This window comes from Psammomys obesus, unplaced genomic scaffold, assembly GCF_907164565.1.
Source record: "Psammomys obesus unplaced genomic scaffold, mPsaObe1.curated_primary_1811, whole genome shotgun sequence".
Taxonomy (NCBI): Eukaryota; Metazoa; Chordata; class Mammalia; order Rodentia; family Muridae; genus Psammomys; species Psammomys obesus.
The window spans coordinates 2131851-2156719 of NW_026596057.1; positions in this window are offsets into that span (position 1 = coordinate 2131851).

The following is a 24869-nucleotide window of genomic DNA, read 5'->3' on the forward strand; positions in this document are numbered from 1 at the left end:
ATTCTTTTTGTATAAACAACACTAATGTGTTCTGTAATATCCTCTTTCTCATTTCGGTGCACATATTTTCATTCATCTGCATATGTGACACATATTATTTATTTTAAAATGTTATTCAAGTTGTTCTATGAAATTTATTTCACTGGAGCTTTGAATTAACTGAACATTTGATTTCTTCAAATGGTTTATTGTTTTGTTTAACATTTCTTTTCTTACATTTGCGAAATACCTTCTTTTTTTGTTTTCTCAGTCTCCTGTCTTTCGGGGCTCAATGGCTTTGTCACTCTTCATCTCCCTCACGTTTCAGGATTCTGGCCCATCCTGATATGAATGTATCTTAGTGCTTCTGACGCCTGCTGTTTCATCTGTCTCCTGTTGGTGTATCCAGTAGTTAGTGCAGAATATTAAGATGGCAATGTTCAAATACAGCCCTGTGCTATCTGATGCCTTCTTTAGACCTGTATCCTCTTCCTGATAAACCAAGACCTGGACAGCAGGATGATTATGATGGTAATGATGATCAGAAAAATGATGGTGGTGATGAACATAATGATGGTGAAAATTGTTTAAACCTTTTTTTTTTTCATGGCTTACCAGAAGGTACTGCATTTCCCACTTTTAAGTAATGAGCCTGGCTCTCTTGCGATATGACACATTTTTTTGTTCCTTGCTTTATAAATAGCCAACTTTTGACCACTGTACTTGATCCCACACCCATGGCCTAGCAGGTAGCTGGCAATTTTAGTCTATTTCTGTGTGTGTCATTCTTTGTGTTATCCTTTATTGAATACGGCTATTATTGCTGTTTATAGAAAGTGTCTATGAACCACAACAATTACCTGCAAAGCATGTTATACAGAAAACTGTAATAAATCCACTCACATGTTGTGGCAGACAACAGTTGCCTAATGGGACTTAATATTCACTCAACAGGAAGGAAACAATACCTTGCACTGGAAGCATAGCTAGCTCCTTGAGGCTAGTGATGGTCAAGGACCTTGGAAAATAATCTATGACAGGCATTTGGTTAGACCAACCCTTACTACCTTCTAAATCTTATCCTTAGACTTATGAGTAAGCGTAGATGCTGCCCCCGATTGAAGAAACCTGTCTTGATCTACTCTGCTTGATCTTCTGAGGATTCTTAGGTGTGTAAAGAGATGCAGTGTTGTTGGGGTTTATCCTCCTTGAATCAAAGCCAATTCTAAGGGTGCATGGGGTGAGGGGAAGGGTGTGGGCTAGCTCAGTTCTTGCCGCACAATCATGAGGGCCCGAGTTTGATCCCCAGCACTCACATAAGAAGCTGATTGTATGGTGTGCATTTGTTGTCCCAGCTGTCAACAACAACAAAAAACAACAGATGGGGAGCGAGGAGGGGGATCCCTGGCCCCCCCACCTACCAAAATCAGACAGCCCCGAGTCCTAGTGACTGATTCTGTCTCCACATGACAAGGCGGATGGCAGCTGAGGATCGACAGCTGAGGTTGCCGGAAGCCCCCGTACAAACCCTTCAGACAGTCATATACGTGCAAACGCGTATACACTTGCACAAACATAAGTATCCATACACATGTGCCTAGCCTGCACACACGCACACACACTAGTTCTGCCACTATGCACTGTGCAAGAACCAAGGCTCAGGTACTGTAAAGAAGAGTCCAGATCTCACAGCCCCAGACTGATCCTGAGATTCTAAATGATGACCACGAAAGGAGCAAAGATGGACCTGGTGGCTTCCTACTACATTCTCCCCTGTCGTCCTATTCAACAATGTCCCACTAAAATGCTTAGCATAATTCTGAAAACCGAGTTAGGCCAATGTTTGTTTTTTGAAAGGAACCATCAGCCTTGTGCTGTAGTGCTAATGTTGCCCTTCCAGCTTCCTTCCTCCCTCCCTCTCTCCCCGTTCAAGCTTTCAGGAAAACTCTTTTGTCTCTCAACAGCTGTGAGCTCAGGACCTAATTGTTCTAATGGCCTTCCCAAGCTCCCCTGCTCAAGGCCAGAGAAATCACAGCCCTTTGGACCTCCAGCCAGTAATTCACCATACTTAGTCAAACTCCTTTTCCTCCTGCAGCCCCCCTTTTGCTCCCCTCCCACCCTTCCTCCTGTCCTCTTGCTCTCACTCTCCTGCTCTCTCCTCACACCAGTCTGAAGCAGCTTGATCACCTGCCAACTGGTATTGATTTTTGCTTCCCAATCTCCAGGCTGGATGGAAGGAAAAGATTAAAAACAGTTTGTCAGTTTGAAGTTGAATAAGAATTCGGCACAAGGGACATCTCAGAAATGTGAGGAAGTGGCGGGGGAGGCTGGGTTGTGGGCAGTCAAGGCCAAGGAAAGTCTTCAGGGACTTTAACCCTTCATCACGACAGGCCCTGCTTTTTTTTTTTTTTTTTTTTTTTTTTTTTTTTTTGAGAATTGTGCTTTAATCCTACACACTCCCCTCTTCCTGTGTCTCACAGACTCAAACCCTCTCACGATTTTCTCTCAGCCAGCAGCATCCACTGAAGTTCAGCAGGGACTCTCCCAGGTCCTGGGACACTCTCCGTTTTTAACTTACGGAGGACCACAGCCACATTAAGTTCACAAACAAACTTCCAGCTATTTCCCTGGTTCTTCTAAGGCAGCAGTATCTCTCTAGATCTCTGTGCTCTTTGATTGTAAGCGGGGGGGGGGGGGGGGAGGTCCCTGTCCCTGTGCCTCTGAGTTCTGCCAAAGGCTTCTGTCAGTATTCATTGTGCAGGTCAGATGCTGTCCTTGTCAAGACAGACTGGGAAGACTCAAGAAAAAAATGAGCTTAGCCAGCTCATGAAGGTTCTTTTTTGGTTGTTTTCTCTGCTGTAGAGATGACAAATTATTTACAAGCATTTGTAGAAAACCTGAAGGGCCAGAGCACAAAGAATCAGCATGTGGAAGCATCAGATCCAGGACACTAACATTTTACTCACAGAGGACCTGGTAACTTGTCTCCTAGAGTGCAGGGGCCATGTTGACACACTTTCTCTACCTCAGTCTTCTCTGTAAGTAGTACAACTACATACAAGGCAGACACACTCATAGCCACTGAAGGGGTGAGGGAGGGACTTCTGCATGACAAATCAGGATTAAACTGGGCATGGTAGCACACACTTTTAATCCCAGCACTCAGGAAGCAGAGGCAGGCAGATCTCTGAGTTTGAGGCCAGCCTGGTCTACATACAGAGTTCCAGGTCAGCTAGGGCTACATAGTAAGACCTTGTCCTCCCCCCCAATAAAATAAAATAAAAACTTATACAAAAGATACAACCCCCCTCTTCTTTCCCCAGTCATTTCTACAAGATTTGGTGATGCTTTATGGGCCATGCACTGTATAATAAGTAGAGAGAGAAAGACACTTGTTACAGTTCATATCTAAATCTAAAAGGTAGAATGTTGTAATTGACCCTTCTATTCAGGACAAAGTGCATTGCCACCGGATATTAAATATAGCTCACTCAGTTCAGGTAAGCCACTTCCACAGAACACATGTTGGCATGTTCTGTAAGTTAAGAGTTTCATCAGGACAGCAAAAGTAGGTGAGCACTCACTGAAACTGGCTGGGCGTCAGGAGGACCAGCCCCAATCACGGCAGCTCTGAAGCCAGATGAATATGCGAGCATCTTTTGTTCTTCCTTCTATTCTTGCTAAGGGAAAGGGCTGACTAATTTAGCTCTCACTTCCTCTTGATCCTCATAGCCTTTTCACATCATATAGGCTATACCACATCAGCTTCTCCTTCTCTAGAATTTTTGATATGTAGCCTCTTTTGAACATGCTCTAACCTTATTCTTAATCTTGACTATTTCTGGGGTGCAGTCTTCAAATTGCTGCTGTAACATGTGATTTTTCCATACTTCCCAGGGCTTGGATTTTGCTCTGGTTCTGTTTGGATCATGTCTTTATTACTTCTATAATGAACTGCATATTCATTGGCAAAGAGGATAGGATTAAAATCTCATTTGGAAAAAAAAATGTCATTTGGCCCTGGAAATAACTGCTACATAAAAACGATCAGAAAACATTCCTCCCAGTAGGTAGATAAATGGCTGCCAGGATACTATATCTATTCCAACCTCAAACAGCCATCCATCCTTCCCTTAAATGCATTTGTGTAGGACAGCAGTTTCCTGTTACATTGTAATAAATTACCACAAGTGTGGTACCTTAACAGCACAAACATATTCCTTTACAGTTCTGGAAACCAAGAGCTAAAAGTCTGTTTACTGGACTGAACTCAGCATATCTGTTGGATGGTGCTGGTTCCCACTTCAGATGGCAGGAGATTAGCTTTTATCTTGCCTTGTCTAGTTTCTGGAAGGTTCTTTGATTCCTGAGCTTCTGCCACTGTTACCTGTGGTTTCTGTCATCACATCTCCAATACCTCTTGACCTTCCTGTCTCCAACAACTATAATGGAAACATTCAAATAATTCAGGATAATTTTTCTCACCTTCACAGCCTTACCTAAATAACTTCTGGAAAGTTTCTTTTCCTGTGTCAAGTTACAAACCTCACATGCTTTGAGAACTAGGATATTAACACTTAACATATTATTCAACCTATTTATTAATATAGTATAAAAATATATCCACTAAATACAAAAATATTGAGGTGAACCTGGTATACTCCAGCAGAAGGCAAAGACAGAGGGTTGTCCCAAACACAAGCTGGTCTAGTCTTCATAGCAAATCACAGTTGGAAAACTCATAGTTGGATAGATATACATACCAAAACTTGCCTCAAAAAATATTAGAGGGGTAGAGGTACAAAATGCACTAGTATAAAAAGCTAAAAAGGAATTATACAACAAGAAGGGATAAATTGGGGTGGAAGAAAAACAGGTAGAAGGCTGAAACTAAGAAGAATAAACAACACTAAAACTTTTCAAATAAGTATGATGGAAGCCTACTACTGTAGAAGCTTTCTAAATATCTCTATATACATACATAAAATAATTAAAGTGGAATTATCCTGCTGTAGGGCAATAATGCCCCTATTCAACACCAAACAATAACAACAAAGCATCCAAAGCCAGGAATGTTTTATTTCCTTATGATTCATTGGCTAGTGAGGTCCCAAAGATACCCATATATTACAGGTCATGGCCAGTGTTCTTTGTTATTATCTGTAACATGACAGTAAGAGCCTGTTGATGACCATACCATAATCTTGAGTCATAAAACATGGAGATATCAAACTTGAGCTGACTTGGAAGCTTCATCCTTGCTGGCTAGCTTTCATCATGCTGGAAGGGAATTATGCTTCCTACCAGAGAAGAAGGTAATCATCACTCTTACCCAGAGGTGAGCTCTGTAAGCAACAACAGTTATTGGTCTGGGAAGACCTTGACTACTAGTACAACAGTGGAATAAGTACCACAGAAGTCAACCACTTTCTGGTTGGACTTAAGGTTCTCTCCACAAAGGGAAACCTATAGCGGGTATCATTATTGGACCAAGAAACTGTGGCTAGACAGATTGTGAGCCTTATGAAAGAAACTGCTGTTACCATTCTACAAAATCAACAAAATACTAGATGAATTTCTAACAACTTATCATTATACCTTTAGTCTAAGAGCTCTCTTGTCCTTCAATATACAAGCTTCTGTTACCAATAGATGACAGTCAATACAGGAACCCACAACTGCCCAAGGTGTGTGTGTATATGAGACTACAAAATGCTCAATCTTTGATGGAACTTACATACCACACTTCTTTCCAAAGGTGCAAGGATCATAAGAGAAGGTGAGTGTAAAGAATGGAAGAACAAAGACAGCAGATGACTCCAAGGAAAGGTGTTTTCTAAACACAGCAGGACAGTTGCACCTATAAACATGGTTGCAGGGACATGATTACAGCAACATGGACAAAACATGAGCAAGCCCACACCAGACCAATCCCAGCATGACAGGAGAGTCACACAAAGTTCAACCCCTGGGTGAGACAGAGTTGTCAGTCTCAGCTACTGGAAGAAAAAAGGTTAATTTTCTCGAAGAGTTTAGCACCACACCCCCAATAAGCTGACCACACTCCAAAAGATGGCCATACATCCAAGAATATTCAAGCAACACAAATTGGCCCTGATGGAGGAAAAAACAACATACATTTGGATATGTAGAGACCTGAAGGTGAGTCTAGAAAGAGGTGTGGGAGGTATGGATATGATGATAACGCACTGTAGAAATTCTCAAATACCAATAAATGCATGTTATGAAAAATTCTAAAGATAAAAATTTTACAAAATAATTAACAACTATCTGTATTACATAAAACATACATATAAAACAAAGGTAGTATAAATTTAGAATGTAGATTTTATTGTTACTACTTTTCCTCTAGGGTCTACTTAGTTCAAGTTTGAATTAGGGAAAGCCAACAGGCTGTTCCCACTTATTCTATTCTTATCCCCATCCAATCTGTTTTCTATAGTACAACTTTTAAACACAACTCCACTCTCACAATTACTGAACAGCTCTCTTCTACATTGCTCTGCAGTCTATGACATATTTATTCCCACATTAAACTTGTTCTTAGAGTTTTGCACATAGTTAATTTTCACAATTTCCTTTTTTTTAGAGCAATCTTCTTATAACTTATCTGTTGTTATTCCTCCATCAGAGTCCATCTTAGGCGACATGAAGCAATGAACCTTTCTTGACAGCCTCTTCACCTCTCCTGTCTTTCCTTAAGCAGATTCACACTGTGTAAGCTATTCACATTTTCCCTTCCCCTTCTCATTTCCTATCACACTGAGGTTTTCAGTGAGCAATTGTTTTTATGACCATACTAGAACTATATGACCATTTTTGTTTTAATCTGGATCTTTTTCATATCTCATGTGAAAAGATATTATATCATATCAGTGCCCTTTCATATCAATCATTTTCATAAAAATGCTAGGCACATGTTGTAAATTTTCTTGATTAATGATTGATGAGGGAGTGACTAGCTCTCTGAAGATGGTGCCACCACATGGCAGGATGTGTGTGAAAGCAGGCTGAGCAATCCATGAGGAACAAGTCAGAAACAGCATTCCTCCATGGCCTTCTGCTTCAGTTCCTGCCTTCAAGTTCCTGCCATGACTGCACTCAGTAAAGAAAGTAAGGTTAAATAAACCCTTTCTTCCCCAATTTGCTTTTGGTCATGGTGTTTTATTACAGCGATAGAAATCCTAAATAAAAAGGGTAAAGTATGATTACTGAAAATTACAGCATACTATAAAGCTAATTTAAACATAATACTAGTATAAATTACAACAAAACAGAGTTGAAAAAGAAACAAAATTAGAAACTATGTTTCTAACATATAGAGACTATTAATTGTTTTAATAATTAGCTTTGAAAAGAACATCTATTTGGAAAACACAAGTCAAAATATTTTCTAAAATCAAAGTAAAATTAAAATTAAACTAAATTATGTACGTGTGTGTGTGTGTGTGTGTGTGTGTGTGTGTGTGTGTGTCTCATACTGGAGAATTATCTAGCTGTTTTAACCATAAAAAGAGAAGAAATCAAAATATAGAATTGTTAAAATTTCATATACAACAATAAAGCCTAAGCTTCTATACAAGCAAAGCAAGATACTGTAAACAATATAAAAGAGCAAGAATTGAGGTGGGTAAGTATTTTAATTAATATGACATAGAAAAGAGGCACTATCCCTATTGCCAAAAATTCAAAATCTGTATATGAAAATATTTCTTAAGTTAAAAGAAAAAAGCAAAAACAATGCACATAACAATCACCGATACATACATATTATATTTCACCCATATGTGTATATACACATATTATAGACACATATAGATGTATATACTTATATATGTATATGTATATATATATATATATATATACACACACACACACACATATGGTCTACACACTTTTAAAGGACAAGAAACAAAATCTTATTTATCAAATTAGAGTGTTTGATATTTAAATAATATCTGTTTGCATTTATTTAGAAGAAACAGTAACATTCTTCAAATCATTAATTCAAATTAATTCAAATGTTCAAAAGTAACTTAAAATTAAATAAGAGAAGCCTTAACATTCTAGATAATCTTTGATATGACAATTTTATATCTAAAAACATACTAACAATATGAGCATATGTGAGCAAAAATGCAAACATACCTATAAAATTTTCCATTTCACAGAACAGAACCTTCACTTGCAATGTAATGACAAATCATTCATGTGTTTTATCAGAAAGGTAGCTCTTCAAAAATATCATCTCTCATCATCTATGATATTATGAATGGATTAGTAAAGAAATTTTCTCCACAGGACATGTATGATGCTAATTCTTTTTCAGTTGGCTAAATGTGTGTTCATCTCTCACAAACTTAGAGCTTGCTTACAGAACATATGGTTTTTAAACACAAGGCCAACACATTGGTGTGATTTTCAACGTAATTTCTGTTATTCAATTTTTTTTGTTTTGTTTTGTTTTGTTTGTTCAATGGTACAAATTGATGTCACCTTGTAGTGGCATAAGGGCTGAACATCTTCAGTGTTCCTTCTTTGCTCTTAAGCAGTGATAGGTCACCAAGCATTGGATGTGGCCAATTGGCTAGATATTGTTCCTTAGATTTGGAAAGACAGTCAAGAATATGTTATACTCTTAGAGGTGCTAAGAGAAGAAATCTTGATTCTCTTGGCCAGAGATAAGCACTTACCATGCTTTAGGTGGCATTTGCTGATCATGCTACTGACATCAAGTGCACATATGAAAGCCAAGATGCCCAGCAGACTGCTCTTGATTGACAAGCAAACCCTCTACAGTGTATAGATGTCCTTCACTTTTTTAAGCATCCTATTTTTAATATTTATTTTAAAATAGGATTAGAAGCAGTTACACTTTATTTGACACAGTCAGAAACATACTTTCATTGTTTTATCATATGACTGGATCAACTCCCTATGAAACAGGATAGGACATAGACCACCTTGATATATCCTAGCACAATATCCTAGACACTTTACAGAATACTCTCTCAGACTGTTTGTAAGCATTGCTTAAGATTTACTTCTGGTGAGCAGAAAGCATCAAGTACAACAGATTTCTTCGTAAGATACAACCACATGCACTGTTATCAACAAAGTTAAATAGCAATGCTTGCTTTTGCCCAATGACTCCCCCCCCCCCCGCAAGGGGACCACTGTGGGAAATTTTGTCTTTAATATTTTTAATTTAAATAATTTTCTTTTTTGAGTATTTATATATGATTACTGCATTTACATGATTTCTTCCCCAACAATCCCCCCTTCAGTTTCTGCCATATCTCTTATACTCTCTCAAATCATGACTTCTTTATTTCTTAAGCTAAGAAACTGGCATTAGACAAAACAAACAAATCAAAGAAAAAGGGTCCCTCACTGACCAAAAAGCACCAAAATCAGAGACCCACTCTTTCTCACACCCAGAAATCCCATAAACACTAAACTGGAAACTATACTAAAAAGATAAGTCTGTTACAGACCTCTGCTGGCCATATACATGCTCTCTCAGTCTCTGTGGGTTCATATGAGCTCTGATCATGTTGATTAAAGGACCATGTCTTATTAGTGTTCTCCATCTCATTTGGATCTTACACTCTTTCTGCCTTCTCTTGATGAAAACATCCTGATTTTACTATCTGACAAAATAACTTCAAACAAAACCAATCAAAAGAGGTAGGGAGGGACATTACATACTCATCAAAGAATAAAATCTACCAAGAGGGCATTGTAAGTCTTAACATCTATGCGCCAAATAGAGGGGCATCCAAGTTCATAACAGAAATACTACTAAAGCTTAAATCACACACTGATAGTGGAAGGCTTCAATACCCTACTCTCACCAACAGCTGGTCATCCAGAAAAAAAACTAAACAGAGAAATGCTGTAGCTAACTGATGTTATAAACCAAATGGACATAATGAATATTTACAGAACTTTTCACCCAAACAAAAAAGAATATGCCTTCTCAAAAAAGAACTTTCTCAAAAACTGACCACATATTGAACACAAAGCAAGTCTCAGCAGATACATAAAATTGAAATAACACCCTGCATCCTATCTAACAACTGTTACTAAATTTCATATCCAGATTAAATCTGGATATCAAAAAGAATAGAAACAACAGAAAGCTTACAAACTCACAGAAACTGAATAATTGTAAGAATGAAAATGTAAGATAGAATGTATCTACTGAATGAAAAATGTAAGATAGAAAGTAAGAAAGAAATTAAAGATTTTCTAGAATCAAGTTAAAATAAATATACAGCACACCCAAACTTATGGAACACAATGAAAGTAGTGCCAAGAGGAAAGTTCATAGCATTATGTGCCTACAGAAAATGATTTGAGAGATCTCATACTAGAAACTTAATAGCACACTTGAAAGCTCTAGAACAAGAAAGAAAAGAAAAAACACCCCAAAGTAGTAGAAGATAAGGTTATAAAAAAGTCATGGCTTAAATCAATGAAATAGAAACAATAAAATAAACAATGAATCAATGAAGCAAAAGTTGATTCTTTTAGAGAAATCATTAAGAGAGATAAAACCTTACCCAACTTAACTAAAAGGCACAGAGAGAATATCCAAATTAACAAAATTAGAAATGAAAAGGGAGACATAACAGACACCAAAGAAATCCAGAGAATCACAGAGGAATAATTTTAAAACCTGTACATTTCTAGTTCCCATCATTTGGCTGCAAATTTCATGATTTCCTTGTTTTTAATTGCTGAGTGGTATTCCATTATGTAAATGTACCATAATTTCTGTATCCATTCTTCAATTGATGGACATCTGGGTTGTTTCCAGATTCTGGCTATTATGAATAAAGCTGCTATGAACATGGTTGAGCAAATGTCCTTGCTGTATACTTAAGCATCTTTTGGATATATGCCTAGGCATGGTTATAGCTGGATCTTGAGGAAGCACTATTCCTAACTGTCTGAGAAAGCACCAGACTGATTTCCAGAGTGGTTGTACAAGTTTACATTCCCTCCAGGAATGGAAAAGGGTTTCCCTTTCTCCACATCCTCTCCAACCTGTGTTGTCACTTGAGTTTTTGATCTTAGCTATTCTGATGGCTATAAGGTGAAATCTCAGGGTTGTTTTGATTTGCATTTCCCTGATAACTAAAGATGTGGTGAGGTATCCTGAAGCAGAAAGACACACACGGTATATACTCACTTAAAAGTGGATATTAGACATATAATATAGGGTAATCATACTAAAATCTGTACACCCAAAGAAGCTAAGCAAGAAGGAGGACCCTTGGTAAGATGCTCAATTTTCATTCAGAAAGGCAAATGCGATAGACATCGGAAGAAGGTGAAAACAGGGAACAGGACAGGAGCATTCCACAGAGGGCCTCTGAAAGACGATACCCAGCAGAATATTAAAGTGGATGCTGAGACTCACAGCCAAACTTTGGGCGAAGTGCAGGGAATCTTATGAAAGAAGGGGGAGATAAAAAGACCTAGAAGGATCTGGAACTCCACAAGGTAAACAGCAGTCCCAAAAATGTCTGGGCCCAGGGGTCTTTTCTGAGACTGATTCTCCAACTAAGAACTATTCATAAAGATAACCTAGAACCCCTGCACAGATGTAGCCCATGACAGTTCAGTCTCCAAATGGGCTCCCTAATAAGGGGAACAGGGGCTGTCTCTGACATGAACTCAGTAGCTGGCTCTTTGATCACTTCCCTCTGAGGGGGGTAAAGCAGCCTTACCAGGCCACAGAGGAAGTCTATGAAAGACAGTCCTGATGAGACCTGATAGGCTAAGGTCAAATAGAAGGGGAGGAGTGGACTGAGGAAGGGGCATGGGAGGAGGTGAGGGAGGGAGGGCTGGATTGGGAGGGGACCAGGGTGAGGGCTACAGTTGGGATACAAAGCGAATAAATTGTAACAAATAGAAAAGTATATTTAAAAAAAAACCTGTAGTTCATCAAATTGAAAAATCTAAAGTAAATGGATAATTTTCTCAATACATACCACTTACCAAAGTTAAACCAAGCCCAGATAAGCAATTTAAATAGATCTATATCCCATAGTAAAATAACAATAGTCACTAAAAGTCTACCACTACTGCCCCCATAAAAGGCCCAGGGCCATATGGTTTTAGTGCAGAATTCTAACAGAATTTCAAAGAAAGTTAATGCCAGTATTCCTCAAATTATGTCACAAAGAAAATCAGAAGCAACATTGCCCAATTTGTTTTACAAGGTCATAGTTACCCTGACACCCAAACCACATAAAGACTCAACAAAGAAAAATAATTACAGATCAATTTTTTTATGAGCACAGATGCAAAAAACAAACAAACAAACAAACAAACAAAAAACAGAACTCAAGAACACATCATAAAGATCATCAACCTTCATCAAGTAGGCTTCATTTTAGAAATGCCAAAATGGTTCAATATACATAAATCAATAAATGTAATCCACCATATAAACAAACTGAAAGACAAAAGTCACATGATCATCTCATTACATGCAGGAAAGGCTTTTGACAAAATCCAACACTCGTTCATGATAAAAGGCTTGCAGCCATTAGGGATATAAGGATCAGACTTCGGCATAATGAAGGCAGTTTACAGCAAGCCTGTAGCCAACACTAACTTAAATGGGAGAAATGTAAAACAATTCCACTAATAGCAGAAATAAGACAAGGTTGTCCACTCTTTCCATACCTCTTCAATACAGCACTTAAAGTCTCAGCCAGAGCAACAAAACATTTGAATGGGATCAAGGGGATACAAATTGAAAAAGGAAGAAGTTGAAGTATCTTTCATTTCTGATGACCTGATGTATACAAAAATGATCCTAAAAATTCCACCAGGAAATTTCTATCACTGATCAATTCTTTCAGTAAAGTAGCTGGATACAAGATTGACTCACAAAGATCAGTAGCCCTCCTATAAACAAATGGCAGATGGACTGAGGAAAACAACACCTTTCACAATAGCCTAAAATATAATAAAATATTTTGTGGTAATTCTAACCAATCAAGTGAAAGACTAATATGATAAAAAGTTTAAGATACTTAAGAAAGAAACTGAAGAAGATATTTGAAGATGGAAAGATCTCCTGTGTTTATGGATCATTAGTAATAACAGTAAAAATGGTCATCCTACAAAAGCAATCTCCAAATTCAATGCAATCACTACCAAAATTCCAACAAAATTCTTCACAGATCTTGAAAAGATAATTTTCATATGGAAATATACACACATAAAACCAAACCAAAACAAAACAGAAACAGAAAACAACAACAACAACAAACACCCCAGGATATCTAAAACATCCTCAGTGGTTAAGGAAACTGATAGAGGTCTCACTATTCCAAATTTCAAGATTTAATATTTACAGATATATAGAGCAACAAAACAGCTTGGTGTTGGCACAGAAACAGACAAGTTGATCTTTAGAATAAAATTAAAGACTCAGACACAAATCTACTCACCGATGAACACCTATTTATGAAAAAGAAGCTAGAAATACACACTGGAAAGAAGAAACCACCTTCAACAAATGGTGCTGGTCAAACTAAACAGCTGCATGTAGAAGAATCTAAACTGACCCAGACTTAACACCATGCATAAAACAACTCCAAATGGATCAAAGAACTCAAGATAAAACTTGATATACTGAACTTGATCAAACAGTGGGAAATGGCCTTGAACTCATTGGCACAGAAAAAGACTTTCTGAATAGAACACCATTAGCAAAGACACCAAGAACAACAATTAATAACTGGGACCTCATGAAAATGAAAAATTTCTACACAGCAATGGATATCTTCATTTGGACAAAGCAGAAGCCTACACAATAGAAAAATATTTTTACCAACTACACATCCAATACAGGAATAATATCCAAAATATATAAAGAACTGAAAATAGTAGATATCAAGAAAACAAATAACTTCATTAAAAATAGTGTTGAGAATTCCAAACAGAATGTTCAGTAGAGGAAACTCAGATGGTAGAGAAGCACTTAAAGAAATGTTCAATATCCCAAGCCATCACGGAAATGCAAATCAAAACGACTTTGAAATTTCATCTTATTGGAGGAATCCAAGATGGCGGCGCCTACAGCACACTATGTTTGATCAGCAGGGCAGTAGTGATTGCACAGCAACCAATAGACCAAACTGTGGACCCCTGAACACTAGTGATTGTGTTCCCCAGGTGAGTGGAAACCCCATGGTGAGGAAAAAAATCAGATCCGACCTCAGGTCTCCCAGATAACCCCCAGAAAAGTCCTGAGTTTCAGCAGCTGCTCAGTCTCCAGTGCATTGCCATATGCCTGTGTGCTGTGCTTTCCTTCCTAGTCTGAACTGTGGGCCCCAAAGCACCAGAGACTGGATCTCCCAAATGAGAGGAAACTCCACAGTGAGGGAAACAATTAGGTCCAACCTCAGAGCACCCAGCTAACTCCCGGAAAAGTTCCTGGGTTCCTGCAGGCTCAGGATCTCTAGCCTCTAGCTACATGCCTGTGTACTTTGCTCACCAACCACTGAGTGCCTTCTGGATACTGGGGCATGTAGCTCTAATCTTCGACCCATGGATGCCTGTGAGCCGTGGTATCAAGCCCCAGACACTGCTCCAAAGTTCAACCTGTCTTCCTAGAGAGACTGACCAAACCTCTAGGCTCACTGGTTCTTCATGAGGGCTGCACCCACAAACTCAGTATCTGAGTAGCTGCAGCTCAATAAATTCAGAACAAGAAAGCCAGTGACAGGGCAGCTGTCTTCCTGACTTCCCCCTGGTGAGAGGAGAGCCTCTGGCTCCCAAGGAGCCCAGTTAGCCCACAGGATCATATACTTAAAGAGAGCTTTGGCAGTTTCCTGAGAAGTACCAGCCTTTTGGAGACCATACCCAACAATCTGAGGTAGGCTTCTTTGGGAACAACCAGTTTCCTACCCAAGGGATTTCTTGTATCACACCTGCCCCACCAGGACTCCATCAGGCATCAGAAACTACCAGCCAATTCCTGAGACAGCCAAATGGGTAAAGGTCAGTGTAAAAATACAAACAACAAAAGCCAAAGCTATATGACACCTCTAGAACCCAGTTATCCAAGGGCAAGCAGCTCTGGATACCCTAACACAAGTGAAACTCAAGAAAATGACCTTAAATCTATGCTGATGAAGATGATAATGAAGGGAATAAATAAGATCCATAAAGAAATTCAGAAAGCTACAATCAAACAAATTTTGGCCTTTAAAGAGGAAATAATTAAATCACTGAAAGAAATAGAGGAAAGTTTAAACAAACAGGTGAAGGAATTGAATAAAAGGCAGAAAAATACAAATAGGTGAAGGAAATCAACAAAACAGCTCAGAATCTAAAGATAGGAATAAAAACATTAAAAAAAAACACAAACTAAAGAAATCCTGGAAAAGAACTTAGAGAAGAAAACAGGAACTACAAAGGTAAGCATCCCAACAGAATACAAGAGATGGAATAAAGAATCTCAGGTGTAAAAGATAGAATGAAAGAAATTGATGCATCCATTAAAGAAAATGTTAAATCTAAAAAATTCCTGACACAAACCATCCAAGAAATCAAGAACACGAAAAGATGAAACCTAAGAATAACAGGAATAGAAGAAAAAGAAGATTCTCATCTCCAAGGCACAGAAAATATTTTCAACAAAATCATAGAAGAAAATTTCCCCAGTTTAAAGAAAGAGATACCTATAAGCATACAAGAGGCCTACAGAACACCTAATAGATTAGAACAGAAAAGAAAATCCTCCCGCCACATAATAATCAAAACACTAAATATACAGAACAAAGAAAAAAATACTAAAAGCTGCAGGGAAGAAGGCCAAATAACATATAATGGCAAACCTATCAAAATCACACTTGACTTCTCAACAGAGACCATGAAGCCAGAAAGGCCTGGACAGATATCATGCAGACCCTAAGAGATCACAGATGTCAATCCAGACTACTAAAACTCTCAATCATCATAGATGGAGAAAACAAGATATTCAATGAGAAAAACAAACAAACAAACCTACCCACAAATCCAGCCCTACAGAAGATACTAGAAGGAAAAATGCAGCCCAAGAAGGCTAACTACACACAGGAACACACAGGAAATAAATAACTTCACTACAGCAAAACTGAAAGTAGAAAAGCACACAAAGGACCATGTATGGATATAACCTAGAATCTCTGCTCAGATGTAGCCCGTGGTAGCTCAGTAACCAATTGGTTTCCCATAGTAAGGGGAACAAGGACTATTTCTAACAGGAACTCAATGGCTGCCTCTTTGACCTCCCCACGCCCCAAGGGAGAAGCAGTCCTGTTAGCCCACAGAGGAGGACTTTGCAGCCAGTCCTGAAGATACCTGATAAAACAGGATCAGATGAATGGGGAGGAGGTCCCCCCTATCAGTGGACTTGGAAAGGGGCAGGGTGGAGATGAGGGAAGGAGGGTGGGATTGGGAGGGAATGAGAGAGCGGGATACAGCTGGGATACAGTTAATAAAATGTAACTGGTAAGAAAAAATAAAATTAAAAAAAAAGGAAAAAAGAAAAGCACACAAACACACTACCACAACCAACATAAAAATAATGGCTAAAATAAATAAAACAAGTAAAAGCTCATACCGGTAACAATGTTGAGTAAAAAGAAAACTCACTCATTCCTAGTGAAAGTATAAACTTGGAAAGCCCCTATGGAAATCAGTGTAGTGGGTCCTCATGAATATGACAGGAGTCTACTGAGCGCATCTGAAAGACGCTAACTAGCAGTGTTTTCAAAGCAGATACAAAGACTCATGACCAAACCTTCAGCAGAGTACAGGGAATCATATGAAAGAATGGGAGTTAGTATGATGTGGAAAGGATAGGAGCGCCACAAGGACCAAACATATCTGGGCACAGGGTCTTTTCAGAGACTGACATTCAACCAAGGACCATGTATAGATATAACCTAGAACCTCTGCTCAGATGTAGCCTGTGGTAGCTCAGTAACCAATTGGTTTCCCATAGTGAAGGGAACAAGGACTATTTCTAACAGGAACTCAATGACTGGCTCTTTGACCTCCCCACCCCCCAAGGGAGGAGCAGTCTTGTTAGGCCACAGAGGAGGGCTTTGCAGCCAGTCCTGAAGATACCTGATAAAACAGGATCGGATGAATGGGGAGGAGGTCCCCCCTATCAGTGGACTTGGAAAGGGGCACGGTGGAGATGAGGGAGGGAGGGAGGGACTGGGAGGGAATGAGGGATCGGGACACGGCTGGGATACAGAGTTAATAAAATGTAACTGATAAGAAAAAAATAAAATTAAATAAAAAAAGGAAGATGGGAATTGATCTACAACATCCAGTTGCACCACTCTTCAACATACACCCAAAGGAGGCTTCATCTTAGCACATAGACACTTGCTCAGCCTTGTTTCTTGCTGCTCTCTTCATAATAACCAGAAATTAGAAGCAACGTAGATGTTCTTCAGCAGATGAATAGAAAAAGAAAATGTGGTACAATGACATAATAGAGTGTTTCTCAGTTGTTTAAAAAAAAAAAGTGTGATCATGAGGAACTAGAAAAAAAAAATCCTGAGTATGTTGGTTTGAATAAAAATGGCCCCCATAGGCTCACAGGGACTGGCACTATTAGGAGGCACTGTTAGAGTAGGTGTGGCCTTGTTGGAGGAACTGTGTCATTGGGGGTGGGCTTTGACATTTCAGATGTGCAAGCTAGCCCCAGTGTCATTCTTTCTTCTTGCTTCCTACTGGTCCAGATATAGAACTCTTGGCTCCTTCTCAGGCACCATGTCTACCTGCATGCTGCCATGCTTCCTGACATGGTGACAATGGACTAAACCTCTGAACTCTAAGCGAGCCCCAACTATTTTTTTTTCTTTTTAAGAATTGCCATGGTTTTCGTATCTCTTCATAGCACTAGAAGCCCAAATTAACACACTGAGTGAGGTAACCCAGACCCAAAAAGACAAATATAGTGTGTATTTGCTCTCTAAAACTTGATGGCAAAGCCACATTGCTGAAAACACATACATAATTCATTAAAAATGGAGAAGTCAAGCTAGTATCTTCATGCAGCCTTCACCCCTACTTGCTACCAACTTGTATTTGGTACAGAGAAGTACCCTGTGTGCTAGTAAATAAGAAATGTAAGTACTTGGAAGAGGAGGTGGGAGCGGTGCTTAGTGGAGTAAACCATAATCAGGATATATTATGCAAGAAAAAATATTTTCAATAAAAGAAAAAGAAAAATACTACATTTTCAATGATAAAGTATTTTAATGATTTTTATTGCCATATACTATTATAATTATTTCATCTTCTTTTGCTTAATGTCTTATTATTCCTATTTCACAAATCAGACCTAATCATAAATGTGCATGCATAAGAAAGACTATACAAAGAATTAGGATTCTATAGATTTTAAGCATCTACTGGTGAGTGTGGAATGAATCCTATGTGGATGATGGAAGATTGCTGACTCTGAAATGCATTATTATCTGTGAAACCATGTGTTGTTAATATTCTTTCTGAATTTAGTCTCTTTATATGACACATGGATTACTAATACCCAACAAGTGTGGAATTAATCAAGAGTAGTCAGTTATGTAAAATCATGCTAACAGGTATAAAATGACACAGAGAACATTTGTCATTATTGCCTCCTATGCATCCATTCAATTCCTTAACTGAATATCACTGACCACCTTTAATGACTGGGAACAGTTCTAGGCTCTTGGGTTGCATGACTGAACACAAGCAGAGTCCCCACTATAAAGCTTACATTTCGGTGGGGGAAAGATAAATAAAACAAAGATGTATTTGAATGGAGGTAAAGTAAACAAGTTGTGTTAATAGATCATTAAATGTGGAACAATTTCGTCTAATGTAGGAAAAAAAAAAAAAACGGGCATGATAGTCTTAAGCAAAACAAAACACCAACAAAAATCAGGGGACCCAAAACTAGAAAACAGGTCTGTATTTTATAGAAAAGAAAGCAGAAATCCAGGAAATAAAAGCTGTTGTAGGCATCACTTTTTAAGTGAAAGCTTTAGTCAATTTCAGAAGAGTTAAACCTGGCTGGTGTTGAAGATAGTTGTAAATTAACTCTGAGACTTAGCAATCCAGAAGTAGTTACTGACCTCACAGTTTTCAGTTATGAAATATGGAAGTCACACTTGATTGAGAGAAACCTGATAAAGACACCTCTCAGGGCTGACAACCAGCTTTCCTTGAAACTGAATTAAGATGATGTTGAATTCTTACTATACCCAGACTCTGAGTGAAATAAACATAAATTCCCTCTGGAAAAAATATAAAAGTCACTGGCTCTCAATTGTTATAATAATTTTTAAATGTACCCAACATTTTGTAAATACAACATCCAACATAAAACCAAGAGTAGCCATCAGAAGAAACAAACAAAAAATGCTAAGCAGAAACAAGAAAAAAACCATAGCAAAGAGAAACCAGCAAAGAGCACACAGAAATTGTCAAGGTGCAAGACTTTAAAGTAAACACTCGAGCCAGGGAGATGCTCAGCAGGGAATGAGTTTGTCATACAATTGTGAGGACCAGAATTTGGATCCTTAGCACTCACGTAAGCGCTGGGAAGGCTTGGCAGCCCTCCTACAATCCCAACACAATCCCAGTGGAGAAAGAGAGAGGAGCTGCTTGTGGCAAACGATCCGGCAGGGCTGGCTGAGTCAGCAGCTCTTTGTTCAAATGAGAGATCCTAGCTCAACATATAAGATGGAGACCGATCAAGACCAGCGTCATGCCCACCCACACACGCATGTGCCCACACATGCGAACATGCATATATATACAATGTACACAGAAAAAAATATAAATTTACAATTTTTCACAGAAATAAAAAAAATAAGAGGGCCAGCAAGATGGTTCGGTAGGTAAAGAACCTGCTGCCAAACAAGACAACCTGAGTTCAATCGAACTGATTGGCCTGCTCTTTGGTCACCTCTCCCCGAGGGGGGAGCAGCCTTACCAGGCCACAGAAGATGACAATGCAGCCACTCCTGATGAGATCTGATAGACTAGGATCAGAAGGAAGGGGAGGAGGACCTCCCTTTTCAGTGGACTAGAGGAGGGGCATGGGTGGGGAATTGGGAGGGTGGGATCGGGAGGGGAGGAGGGAGGGAGGTACAGGGAGGATACAAAGTGAATAAACTGTAATTAACAAAAATAAAAAAGTAAAGTAAGAAAAAAAATTAAAAATTAAATATAAACAAGAAAAGCTTTCAGCCAAGATCTAGAATAAATAGCACAATAAAAATTTTCAAGGTAGCCAGTATAAAATTTGTTTGATTACAGAATAGATGTCAATTTGAAAAACATGAATTGAAATGCAAAACAGAAAAATAATTTTAACTTGAAAGCACCTAAAAACAAGGGATATAAATATGAAGATTAAAAAAAAATTAACCATACACAAAAGCAAAACTTGCTCAGTGGAATTTTGACCCCTCTTTCTCTCTCACACAGTGATTAGTAGGAAAAAAAAAGTCCCACTAGAACATGCAAGCTGATTTTATATTATTGTGGTGGGCGTGCGGGCCTAAACACCAATAATAAGATACAAGAAATTACTAATGTGTTCGTTAATTTCATTTGTCAGCTTCACTGGTACATGAAATGCAAGGTGTTTGGGTAAATATTATCCTAGGAATGAATATATAAATATATATGTATAAGAATATATATATTCTTTTAAAATTATCATTTAAATTTATAGCCTGAGTCAAGCAATTGTCTTCAGTTTAGGTTAGCCTCATAGAATAAAAGATCTGAAGTTATTTATGTGTTTCCTGAATGAGACCATAATCTTTTTACTGAGCTGTGGGCAGGGACAGGCTGAGACAGCTAAAAGTCAAACACAGAATATCATCCTGCCGCTGGCTACATTGTAATACAAACTGAACTCCAAACCTCACTTCGAGAGAGCCCCTTCATCAGGAGCAGATGTTTCCTCTCCCCATGAAAATGATGTCCCCACTACTGCTGCTAAAGGCATTTGCATCCAATGTGTTAGGCTCTCCATGCTGTCTGAGTATGAGCCAGGAGTTTTCTGGGAGTTGTAATGAACTCAGAATAGCAGCTGCCGTGTACAGGATGAGTTGTGCTCAGGACCACCTTTGATGGCTAGTGGTCCTACTAGACTCAGGTCTTTACAGGATTAAAGATGGGGCCGAATCGTGATCTATAAAAGTCCTTGTAAATAATTTTATCAAAACTGCATAAGATACCTATAAAGAAACTAAAATTTATTGTGAGAATCCAAACATCTAATGGATACACAAAGGAAACATGTTCGTAAATTGAAAGAGTCTGTCATACAGTATTATAAAGATATCGTAGCAACTCTATTCTTAATAGCCAGAAGCCGGAAACAACGTAGATCTCCCTCAGTGGAGGAATGGATACAGAAATTGTGCCGCATGTACACAATGGAACACTACTCACCTATCAAAAACATGGAAATCATGAAATTTGCAGGCAAATGGTGGGAACTAGAAAAGATCATCTTAAGTGAGGTAACCCAGAAGCAGAAAAAAACACATGGTATATACTCACTTATAAGTGGATATTAGCCATATACTATAGTGTAAACATACTAAAATCTATACTCCTAAAGAAGCCAAACAACAGGAGCCTACCACAGACTGAAAGACTCTACTGATTGAGGTGTCAAACCAGAGGCTGAGAATCATAGCCAAACTTTGGGTAGATGCAGGGAATCTTATGAAAGAAGGGGGAGATAGAAAGACTTGGAGAGGACAGGAGCTCCAAAATAAGACCAACAGAGCAGGGGGGGGAAGAGCCCTGGGCCTCTGGGCCTCTGAAGAGAATGATATCCCTACCAAGAACAAATGCATGGAGAATACCTAAAACCAGCTCAGATGTAGCCCATAGACTCAGTCTCCAAGTGGGGTCCCTAGCTAGGGGAGAAGGGACTTTCTCTAGCATGAACTCAGTGGCAGGCTCTCTGATCACCTCCCCCTGGGGGTGGGGTGCAGCCTTGCCAGGCCACAGAGGAAGACAATGTAACCAGTTCTGGTGAGACCTGATAGGCTAGGGTCAAATAGAAGGGGAGGAGGACTCCCCTATCAGTGGCCTAGGGGAAGGGCATAGAGGGAGAAGAGGGAGGGAGGGTGGGATTGGGAGGAGATGAGGGAGGAGGCTACAACTGGGATACCATTTGAATAGTAATAAATGATAAAAATTTAGAAAAGAAAAGAAAAAGATATCAAGACTATCCAAACTTACCTACAGTATTTATGCAGCTGTTGATTCTAACTGAAATCTCTAAATGGAATGTGTACCCCTACCTCTGTGTGTGGGAAAGTTTGCCAAAATAACTCCCAAATTAATATACACATCCATTTATAAGGTGTTCTTAAAAACCTTCTAAAAAGACAGTAAAGCTTGTGGTATATTTATTTTTTTAATCTATAATGATTAATGCTGTTTTAAGGTAAACCAATTTGTAAGAGAAACAATGCTGTGGTTCACTTGGGAATCATAGTCATCTGAAATATCTGTGCTACGAAACAAGCTTGACTATTTTCAAATAATCCCAAAGAAATACTAACCTACTACAATTAAACTATAACTTCAAATACATGGTATTATTGGGAAAATGTTCTATAAATTAAGCAGAACATAGGCCTAAGAAGTATAAGCAATGAAAGATTGATGCCTGAGGGGGGGAATATATATATATATATATATATATATATATATATATATATATATATATATATCTTATTAAAATAGATTTTGACTCATGCATTTTGCTGCATGCAGTTCTAATGCCTTTATTTTCCTTACACTATATTATTCTATTGAATGATTATCTACAGATCATTCGGTTTTAAATTTTGTTGTTAGTGCACAGTTGGCAAATTTATCTATCTATCTATCTATCTATCTATCTATCTATCTATCTATCTACATATACATACATATATTTTGCCATCAAAATGTTTCTTTGTCAAGTTATTCAGTTGAAGAGGAGTTGTACACAGCCCTGAAAATAAGGCATGAAATAAGGTACAAAATTACATCTTTCCACATACAAAAGAGATGGTAGGGAAAGGGAACCCAATAAGCTACATACTGCCACAGAATGAAGATAGAAAAGGGGAAAAACTCTTTAACTATTGGGGGTTAAGAACATATCCAAACAATTTAGGCATGCCTTTAATCACAGCACTTAGAGGCAGGTGGATCTCTGTGAATTAGTGGACAGCCTGGTCTACATGGAGAGTTCCAGGACAGCCAGAGCTATGTAGAAACACCCAGTCTCACAAAAAAAAAAAAAAAAGAAAAAGAATACATCCAAACAAGGTAAAATGTATACATCAAACACCATCCAGTTTTATAGTTTGATATATATATAAATACAATATGCCTTCATTTTAATTTTTACATTTAATTTTTTTTTTTGAGATAGGGTTCATGTATATTAGGCTGGTCTTGAGCTTGCTGAGTAGCTGAGATTGTCTTAAACTTCTGATCCTTCAGCCTCCAGCTCCTGAGTTCAGGGTGGCAGGCGAGTGACAGCACACCCAGTGTATGCAGCCCGTGGGGTGTCCAGGCTTTTGTTGGAGAACATGTTCTGTGCAGGTTAAAAGAGCATCCTAGGGTCCAGCTCCAAGATTCCTACATTCTAGAAGGAAGAATCTACATGTCGGAATAGAATGTTACTTGAAATTCTAGGAGTAGTTTTTTGTTGTTGTTGTTTTTAAAACTTTAGATGGTGTTTGACACCTGGAGCATATTAAAATCAAATTTTCTCTTCAAGTAAAAGCACTATCAGAGAATAAAAAGGGTGATGCAGAGTGGGGAAAGACATTTCCAGCAAATTTAACACAAAGGATAATACAGTGAACAGAGAAAAATCTCTGTTTTCGCAGTCCACTGGGAAAACATAACTACAAACATGAGCAGCCTTTAAGGATGTACTTTCAAGAAGAAAATATTGGGATGGTTAATAAATACTTAAACAAAAAAACAAAGCCAGTCCTCAGTATAATTAGCAGTAATAAAATTAAAAATTAAAGTCACAAGAAAAGTAGCTGCCCATACAGGAGCTTAGATGCACTTAAAAAAAAAAAAAAAAAAACAAAAAACACTAACAGAAATGAATGTTGACAAGAATGTGGGTTATTTAGCACTTTCCTGTCCCCCTAGTGAGACTGCAAATTGCCACAACCACTTGAAACATAGTTTGGAATTATCCACTAAAATTTAACATTCCCTTAACCTATGACTCAGAAATTCCATTCTTGAGTGTATAGCCCACATAAGTCTATATACATATGCCTACAGTCCTACGTGAAAGTGTTTATAGCAGTGTAATATTGGAAGAAAAATAAAAGAATTAGAACTGCATTCTACAAAATGCATGAGTCAAAATCTATTATAAGCAAAAAGATTAAATAAAAATATACAGAGTCAACATATATATATATATATACAGAGTCCACTGTATATCAAATAAAAACAATTTTAATTATGTTCTGCAGCATTGTACACTTCAATGGTCATTTTTTAAAAGAAGCAAGGAAATGGACACTGTAAAAAAGCAGAATATTATCTCCTTTTATGGAGAGGAGTGGAGCTAATTATTAAGTGACAGGGGATATTGTAATGGAGTTCCAGCTGTATTTGTTTCTCAGTATGGACAACAGTTAACCCAGGCATATGATTCATGACAATCCAGTACTTTTTGTAAGGCCATCACCTAAAAGATTTGTTAAGAAGAATGAAAAATGAATATTGGCAATTATTTTGAAATTGGAAAATGCTTGAAGATATTTTCTTTGACATGT